Below are 9,581 nucleotides of genomic sequence, written 5' to 3' on the forward strand. Positions count from 1 at the left end.
ACTTTGTTAGATGACAAGGTGAACCATGCTTACATGACCTCCTAGATGCTATTGATGCTTAGTTTGACATGAGCAATTCAGACTATGTAAATTAGTATATTTTGCTAAATACCTCTTGAAGGAAGTCAGCGCTCCCTTTTCTTTCGGGGCATTTAAAGCCACATGATTCAAAGAAACTCATAATGTAGCCCTTAGGGCCATGGTTCAGCCATCAAGATAATATCATCAAAAAGTTCGTAAGTCTCTGGTGCTGGTTGAAGGAGTGAGACCAGTATGGTAGACTCTGATATATGAGCTAGCTGTTGGAGACAAGAAACAATTTAGAAGGTGGTAGAACTGTCCAGCCCAGTTGATATTTCATCCATGAAGAGCGCTTTTGATGGTCCTACTATCATCTCTCCTGCTTGTAAGAAATTTTTACAAGTGAAGAAATATTAAGCATCCAGTATCGAATAATTTATGCTATTATTTATCCTATATAGACAAAATTGAGGTTGGGATTACATAAACTGAACATAACACATTACTAGCTACATTCTAAAAAGTAGAGAAAAATCATGCTAAGTTGATTCGTTCAGGCTTGTGTGCTCACAACAGAAATTTATTGTTTACCATAACCCTGTTGTTACCTTTGCTGTGGCGAGAGCTTCATATTGCTTCATGGTAATAATAAAGTACAAAAAGCATCAACAAAATAAATTAGCCAACAGAAAAGGTGTGTACCTCCAATTATGCAGTTAAGGAATTTTAGTCAATGAATTGCACAGTTATTTATTTATTTATCTCACAAAAATATCATTTACAAGATTCCAGTTGAGATAATAAAACCATCGTGAAAATGTCGTAGGCATTGTAGATTCACCTGTGGTTAGTCTTTTCTTCTCACCGCCTGAAATGCCTCTTCTCATGGCATCTCCTACTAGTACATCAGCGCATATGTCAAGTCCCATTATCTGCGAGGCAAGAATAGATTATGCACACGAAAAACATTGTGCACTGGAACCAGTGAATTATTCTTTGAACATTGTTTACCTTCATAATGTAGTCTGTTTGCATGCTTCTTTCTAAACCTTCCACAGATATTGCCTATAAAAAAAGTGCACAGCAATTATAAATGTTGTAGCCAAACTGAACTGGTCTGTACACACATGATATGCTTTGTTTTATCTTCAGAATCAATAGGAAAGAATCTCACTGAAAAATTATGATGGCACTTGGCAGAAAGATGTTGTTTATAGGTTTGATTCTATATTATCAGAGAAAGAGGTCCCAGTGGGCGCACTCAGATATGTTACAACATTATAGCAAAATTGGTCAGTATTTACCTTCATGTATGTATCTATGTTGGGGTCAGGGGTGATCCCAGCCTCCTTCTCCCTCCTAATGACTTCCTTCATGATTTCTATTATGTACAAGAAATTGTGAGCACTTGGTTTATTAGATAGAATGGGTAATTTGCTTCAATTAGTTAGTTGCCTGCTGTCCCTAAAAAACCTTTAGTTAACCAGGTCCCAGAAAAAGGAAAATACCTGCTCTGCTGCCAACACCCTGGAATCTTGCAGAGAAGTCGAGCGTCTCCCTGACAGTCATCTCAGGGACATGAAGATCATACTGGCCAATGTAAGCTGATGTCTTCTCTGGAACAAAATCTTGCAGCTTGACACCATTGTAGTCAATTTCTCCTGTTACCTACGCACCCACACATGCATACTATGTGAGTAAAAAAAAGTATTGAAATACACGGCGCACAGTATTTTTCTCTGTTTTCTGTGTGCAGTTTCAACTCCGCCTATGTTGTCTCAACATAGCCGGTCCCAAGCCCGGGTAAAGGAGGAGGGTTGTGATAGGCTTGGCGAGCCAACGTAAAAACTCAGCCACTCTTATGGAGATGAAACCCAAAAGATTTTCGTTGGGGCGTAACCCTCTCAGCGACGCGCCACATCAGAACCCGGGTGTGGTGGAAAATGGGCAAGGGCCGGGCCGTCACCCCCCAGGTGGCGCGCCGTATCTTGATCCGGATACGGTGGCAAGTGAGCGAGGATCGGGTCGTCGCATCCTTAGTGGCGCGCTACATCGGCGCCCGGATGTAGTGGAAAATGAGCAAGGGTCTTCGCATTTGACTAGACGAGTGCGAAGGGTAAGGAAGCTAGCCGAGCCTAGGAGGATTCGCTTAGGTAGCTGGAACGTAGGGTCTCTGACACGGAAGCTTCGGGAGCTAGTTGATGCAGCGGTGAGGAGAGGTGTTGATATCCTTTGCGTCCAAGAAACCAAATGGAGAGGACAGAAGGCGAAGGAGGTGGAGGATACCGGCTTCAAGCTATGGTACACGGGGACGGCTGCAAACAGAAATGGCGTAGGCATCTTGATCAACAAGAGCCTCAAGTATGGAGTGGTAGACGTCAAGAGACGTGGGGACCGGATTATCCTGGTCAAGCTGGTAGTTGAGGACTTGGTTCTCAATGTTATCAGCGCGTATGCCCCGCAAGTAGGCCACAATGAGAACACCAAGAGGGAGTTCTGGGAAGGCCTGGAAGACATGGTTAGGAGTGTACCGATTGGTGAGAAGCTCTTCATAGGAGGAGACCTCAATGGCCACGTGGGTACATCTAACACAGGTTTTGAAGGGGCGCATGGGGGCTTTGGCTATGGCATCAGGAATCAAGAAGGAGAAGATGTCTTAAGCTTTGCTCTAGCCTACAACATGATTGTAGCCAACACCCTCTTTAGAAAGAGAGAATCACATCTGGTGACTTTTAGTAGTGGCCAACACTCTAGCCAGATTGATTTCATCCTCTCGAGAAGGGAACACAGGCGTGCGTGCCTAGACTGTAAGGTGATACCTGGAGAGAGTGTTGTACCCCAGCATAAGCTGGTGGTTGCTGACTTCCGCTTTCGGATTCGTGTCCAGCGGGATAGGCGGGCTAAAGTCGCTAGAACGAAGTGGTGGAAGCTCAAGGGGGAGGTAGCTCAGGCGTTCAAGGAGAGGGTCATTAAGGAGGGCCCTTGGGAGGAAGGAGGGGATGCGGACAATGTGTGGATGAAGATGGCGACTTGCATTCGTAAGGTGGCCTCAGAGGAGTTTGGAGTGTCCAGGGGAAGGAGAAGCGAAGATAAGGATACCTGGTGGTGGAATGATGATGTCCAGAAGGCGATTAAAGAGAAGAAAGATTGCTTTAGACGCCTATACCTGGATAGGAGTGCACACAACATAGAGAAGTACAAGATGGCGAAGAAGGCCGCAAAGTGAGCTGTTGGTGAAGCAAGGGGTCGGGCGTATGAGGACCTCTACCAACGGTTAGGCACGAAGGAAGGCGGAAGGGACATCTATAAGATGGCCAAGATCCGAGAGAGGAAGACGAGGGATATTGGCCAAGTCAAATGCATCAAGGACAGAGCAAGCCAACTCTTGGTGAAGGACGAGGAGATTAAGCATAGATGGCGGGAGTACTTCGACAAGCTGTTCAATGGGGAGAATGAAAGCTCTACCATTGAACTGGACGACTCTTTTGATGAGACCAGCATGCGTTTTGTGCGTCGAATCCAGGAATCTGAGGTCAAGGAGGCTTTAAAAAGGATGAAGGGAGGCAAGGCGATGGGCCCGGATTGTATCCCCATTGAGGTGTGGAAAGGTCTCGGGGACATAGCGATAGTATGGCTAACCAGGCTTTTCAATCTCATTTTTCGGGCAAACAAGATGCCAGAAGAATGGAGATGGAGTATATTAGTACCAATCTTCAAGAACAAGGGGGATGTTCAGAGTTGTACTAATTACCGTGGAATTAAGTTGATGAGCCATACAATGAAGCTATGGGAGAGAGTCATTGAGCACCGCTTAAGAAGAATGACAAGCGTGACCAAAAACCAGTTTGGTTTCATGCCTGGGAGGTCGACCATGGAAGCCATTTTCTTGGTACGACAGCTTATGGAGAGATATAGGGAGCAAAAGAAGAACTTGCATATGGTGTTCATTGACTTGGAGAAGGCCTATGATAAGATACCGCGGAATGTCATGTGGTGGGCCTTGGAGAAACACAAAGTCCCAGCAAAGTACATTACCCTCATCAAGGACATGTACGATAATGTTGTGACAAGTGTTCGAACAAGTGATGTCGACACTGATGACTTCCCGATTAAGATAGGACTGCATCAGGGGTCAGCTTTGAGCCCTTATCTTTTGGCATTGGTGATGGATGAGGTCACAAGGGATATACAAGGAGATATCCCATGGTGTATGCTCTTTGCGGATGATGTGGTGCTAGTTGACGATAGTCGGGCGGGGGTAAATAGGAAGTTAGAGTTATGGAGACAAACCTTGGAATCGAAAGGGTTTAGGCTTAGTAGGACTAAAACCGAGTACATGATGTGCGGTTTCAGTACTACTAGGTGTGAGGAGGAGGAGGTTAGCCTTGATGGTCAGGTGGTACCTCGGAAGGACACCTTTCGGTATTTGGGGTCAATGCTGCAGGAGGATGGGGGTATTGATGAAGATGTGAACCATCGGATCAAAGCCGGATGGATGAAGTGGCGCCAAGCTTCTGGCATTCTCTGTGACAAGAGAGTGCCACAAAAGCTAAAAGACAAGTTCTACAGGACGGCGGTTCGACCCGCAATGTTGTATGGCGCTGAGTGTTGGCCGACTAAAAGGCGACATGTTCAACAGTTAGGTGTGGCGGAGATGCGTATGTTGAGATGGATGTGTGGCCACACGAGGAAGGATCGAGTCCGGAATGATGATATACGAGATAGAGTTGGGGTAGCACCAATTGAAGAGAAGCTTGTCCAACATCGTCTGAGATGGTTTGGGCATATCCAGCGCAGGCCTCCAGAAGCTCCAGTGCATAGCGGATGGCTAAAGCGTGCGGAGAATGTCAAGAGAGGGCGGGGTAGACCGAATTTGACATGGGAGGAGTCCGTTAAGAGAGACCTGAAGGATTGGGGTATCACCGAAGAGCTAGCTATGGACAGGGGTGCATGGAAGCTTGCTATCCATGTGCCAGAGCCATGAGTTGGTTGCGAGATCTTATGGGTTTCACCTCTAGCCTACCCCAACTTGCTTGGGACTAAAGGCTTTGTTGTTGTTGTTGTTCTGTGTGCAGTTTCAGACCGAGACTGCGGAGTCCATACCCATTTATATGAATGACCAAGTACATGTGTCGATGGAAAAACATTGGGATACCTTGAGATTTTTGTTAAGCCTTCCAGCAAGTGCTAGCAAAAGGGTGGTTTTTCCACAGCCTAGGGGTCCAAGGAGAAGGGTCATCCTGCATGTGCACACCGATTCAGATTGGTGTTGCATTTGCATACTGATGATGAGGAAGGAAGGAAGCTCACCTGGAAGGTTTGAGGATGCCGGTGACATCTTTGAGGATGTGGATCCTTTCTTGGTTACGGTTGAAGCCGAGCATGGTGGTGAGCAGCTGCAGATGGCAATGGTGGCATTTGAGCGAGCAGGTGGCGAGTCGATCGAGTAATAGCACAGAAGAGAAGAGAAGAGCTGTGAGATGAAGGAATGCATTACGTACGGAGAGCGTGGAGATGGCGGAGTTGAGGAGCGTGGGGAGCGGCTTGCCATCGACGACCTGGCACTCGGCCTGGACGCGCAGGTTCCGCCACCGCACCTCCACCGTGGGCTGCCGCACGCCGACCCTGTCCATCCTGCGGCGCTGGTGGCGGAGCAGGCGGAGGTTGTCCTTGTGGATGTCGGCGATGAGGGTGTGCACCAGCTCCCGCCGGTCCGCCGCCCCCAGCCGGCACACGTCCACCGGCTCCAGCGGACGGGCGCCGTCGGCATTGGGGCTGGCATGGAGAGGGAGCGAGGTGTGGAGCCTGTCCCAGGTGGGCCGCCGCTCGATGGCCGCCCACTTGAGCTCCACCTCCTCGTCGTGGTGCTGCTCTCTGAGGGACAGGGAGGAGGTCGAGGAGAGCGCCTCCCTCAACGACGACGACGACGGCAGCTGTAGCCTGCCGCTCGCAGCCGACGCCTTCTTCTCCGGATCATCCACTGCTATACCATCTTGTCCTTGTTCCTCCTCGCCCATCTCCACCTTGCTCATCACCTCCTCCTCCTAGCTGCCTCGATCGATCTAGCTCAGCTTCCTCGCCACCCTCCTCTGCTGAGTGCTGATGAACCAGCCAGCCAATCGGACTATATATTCTCTCTTTTCAACAACAAAAAAACTCGCTTGACTTATGGTGCCGTTGACTTTACTGAGCTCGAAATTTCTCCAAGTTATAAATCATAAATGTAGTAATGAATCTCTGCAGCTCTGCTTTGTCCACAAGGACAAGGCTACAGCGAGCACATGACTGAAGACAATAAAAAAAAATGAGTCGATTGGCTCAGCGCTAAGGTCCCGCGATCAGTTTAGTCCATGATGAGTACGTATCTCATATCTACTAATAGAATGCCCGTGCGTTGTCACGGACCCTTTAATTTTTCCTTTCAATTGCACATATATGAATACAATGCACATTTCTGTGTCTACCACCCTCCATCTCTCTCTCTCCCATTCTCTCCTACCTTCTCTGAGTCTCACCCTGTCTCTCTTTTCTCTCACACGCTAAACCCTTTCCCTCGACTCAAAACTTAATTTTTGGCTCAACTCAATTTTGCTCAGTGTTAACGTTCGACAACTACAGTAAACATCCTAGAAGGTTAAACATTAAATTGAAATTTGAACCTTTATACAGGCTAAGATAACTTTTAGAACTTCTGGATCACACAAATTAATGATTATAATCTGTAAAAAAAGGGCAACCTGGTGTATGTAGCTCCCGCTTGCGCAGGGTCCAGGGAAGGGTCCGACCACTTTGGGTCTATAGTACGCAGCCTTTCCCTACATTTCTGTAAGAGGCTGTTTCCAAGACTTGAACCCATGACCTCATGGTCACAAGGCAGCAGCTTTACCACTGCGCCAAGGCTCCCCTTCAATGATTATAATCTGTACAACAAACAAAAATGACTTGACATTGTAAACTTTTTAATCCATGGCTAGACTTACATGAGCACCATGGCGTTAGTTCTGATACTCATTCTTGCCTATATTATACTTTTGTTATTTCTAGAGAAGATATACGCAACTAATAAGTAAAGATTTTAAAAAAAATTATCAAAATCACCGCATCATGGAAATGACATACACAGATGGACCGTGGGAAAAATAGTACTAAAAGACATGTACGCAAGAATTTCTTAGAGATTGATTATTGCATCGTGACAAGAGCTAACCTTGCCTAGACCGGCAAGATTCAAAGCAACAAGCCATAGATGTTTGGTTCATGCCAGACACTTCCCATGTTGGTGCCGCCGCCTAGCGTCCAAGCTTGCTTTCTTCACCTTTACTTTGTTCATGCCACCCCCCAATCCAATCAACAGATGAGTTGATTGCCCATCCGGCCACTTCTCTGTTTCCTGTCAAGCAACCATGGACGGTGTGTTGGAAAAACATCATAGAACATGTAAGCATCGCATCACTGGCATAGACCCTACAATTCAAGAGTCCAAAAATAAAATAGATGTTGTAAGACTACTTTCAAGATAAAAACTCTTAAATTCATCATAAAAAGGATTGATTGACTGGTTTTAATACTGCATGCGCAACCATGTGTGCATATGATTAAAGCACATGAGAGAAAATATCTCTTTGAACAAAAAACTTATATAGAACATTCCATGGTAGATGCCTGATAAAATGGAACAAACAAACCAATGAACTCCGATCTGATGAGAAGAAATAAACAAACAACCATTTCTAAAATGTAAAAGAAACTAACAGTCTCGGTAAAAGAAACTAAAAGTTGCTGACAAGCATTACATGTATATAGAACAAAGATTTATTCACTCTAAATTTTACAGAAATTTGGCTCTTGTAGGAGGATGCTTTTTAGAACTTATTACTGGCCAACTAAATAACAATGCATTAAATAGCACACCGCACATATCCGCCTAGATAAATACACATGTGTTGGAGCGGAATAACAAAAAAATAGCTTAGCAATTTTGCACTGATCAAACAAATTTGGCATAATTCGGATATGTGTTGAATATGATGTCATGCATATTTTAATATTTAACATTTTGATGCTAAGACAAACAAATCTTTCATTTCTTATACACTATCTGATTGCAGATAACAACTACTCCTCTGCAAAGATGGAATGTGAAAAATAATGTGTGCCCTCTAACATGTAAGAAATAGCAACACTAAAATCACAATCTGAAGTTGCAAAGACACTTCAGAACAATGACTTGCGTGAAAACCACACACACACATTTACTCTTGACGATCAGGATATGGTAGCACATACCTTTCTCGTCTCCATACACTTCAGAAACTCTGCTATCAAGGAAAAGTAATTGTGCCAATAGCATTCTACGTTTTTTGTACAAATTAGGCAATGGACATAAAGTGAATTTCCACCAAAAAAGGGAAGCACAATGCAATTAATGTCAATAATAAGCAATATATGCTCCCTCTACAACTTAGAGGGACTGGAACATATTTTATACCAAAGACGGGAGGCCCAATCTCATACTCACTATGCAACGCTAAAGGTCATTAGTGTTCACCACAAGAGTTAATAACATTCCATCATACTAAAGATCATTTAGTTTATAACTGGCAACAGCGATGACAACACCAGTAGCCTTCCATGTGAACGCCTCAAAGACGTAACATTTTGTGAAGTGACTCAAGTATCTCGTTAATCAGGCAAACAACAATATTCCTTGCAAGAATTAAATATCAAGTTGCAAAATTTGTATTACCACGTTTGAATACTCAAGGCATATTATGTTACTGACATGGCTAGATAATTACCTAGTTTTCTCAACCTTAGCACAAAAATCAATGTAAGCTGTTTTTGAAACAATATGTACTAAATCATTAAACCAAGAATATATATTTCATTTTGCAAAAAAATAGACTTCAACTACATTTATCAATAAGTGACCCATGGCTTAACCAAGCTTTGTGGTAGTGTTGGAACCTGCATCGCAAACATGTGCATGGTAACAGCTCTCATTCAATGCAGGATATTGCAACAAAATAGAACAGATGCAAAGGTGCAGCGACGATAACTATCAGGCATCAAGTTCATGTCTTGCCCCGTGTTCGGCCAAGTCAATGCATTCCTAAGATTTTTCAGCCAACTTACATATGACGCCTTATAATTTTCTAGTCTATATCCCATATATAATCAACTTTACTATATCTCATATGTACCTTCTAACATGTAAGAAATTGTATAGCAAATCACAACCTGAATAAGGAAGTCATCAAGTACCAATAAATTGATAGAAACATGTGCATTTTAGTATTTTTAATTTCAAGAAAAGTTATCTAAAAATAATGTACATCTCATGTATAGCAGGCACTACTTCACTGCAAGTTTGCAATATGCTACAAATACACATACTGCGCAATTGGTATTCAATATGAAGAAAACAGGAAATCTTAAAACTGCTATGTACACGTACTGATTATGATTAACATCAGCTATATAGCTCATTGTAGAATGCAGTCTTGTTAAATTTGGAAGTAAGTCATGTGTTTGCATTTAAGAGCATAATTTAAGGGCTT

The 9,581-nt window shown here is 44.1% G+C and overlaps 1 pseudogene; it reads right to left on the minus strand.

Moving 5' to 3' along the window:
- Positions 1–9,581, minus strand: part of LOC123111450 (ABC transporter G family member 41-like) — a 36,670-nt pseudogene that overhangs the window by 21,424 nt on the left and 5,665 nt on the right.

This window comes from Triticum aestivum, chromosome 5B, assembly GCF_018294505.1.
Source record: "Triticum aestivum cultivar Chinese Spring chromosome 5B, IWGSC CS RefSeq v2.1, whole genome shotgun sequence".
Taxonomy (NCBI): domain Eukaryota; kingdom Viridiplantae; phylum Streptophyta; class Magnoliopsida; order Poales; family Poaceae; genus Triticum; species Triticum aestivum.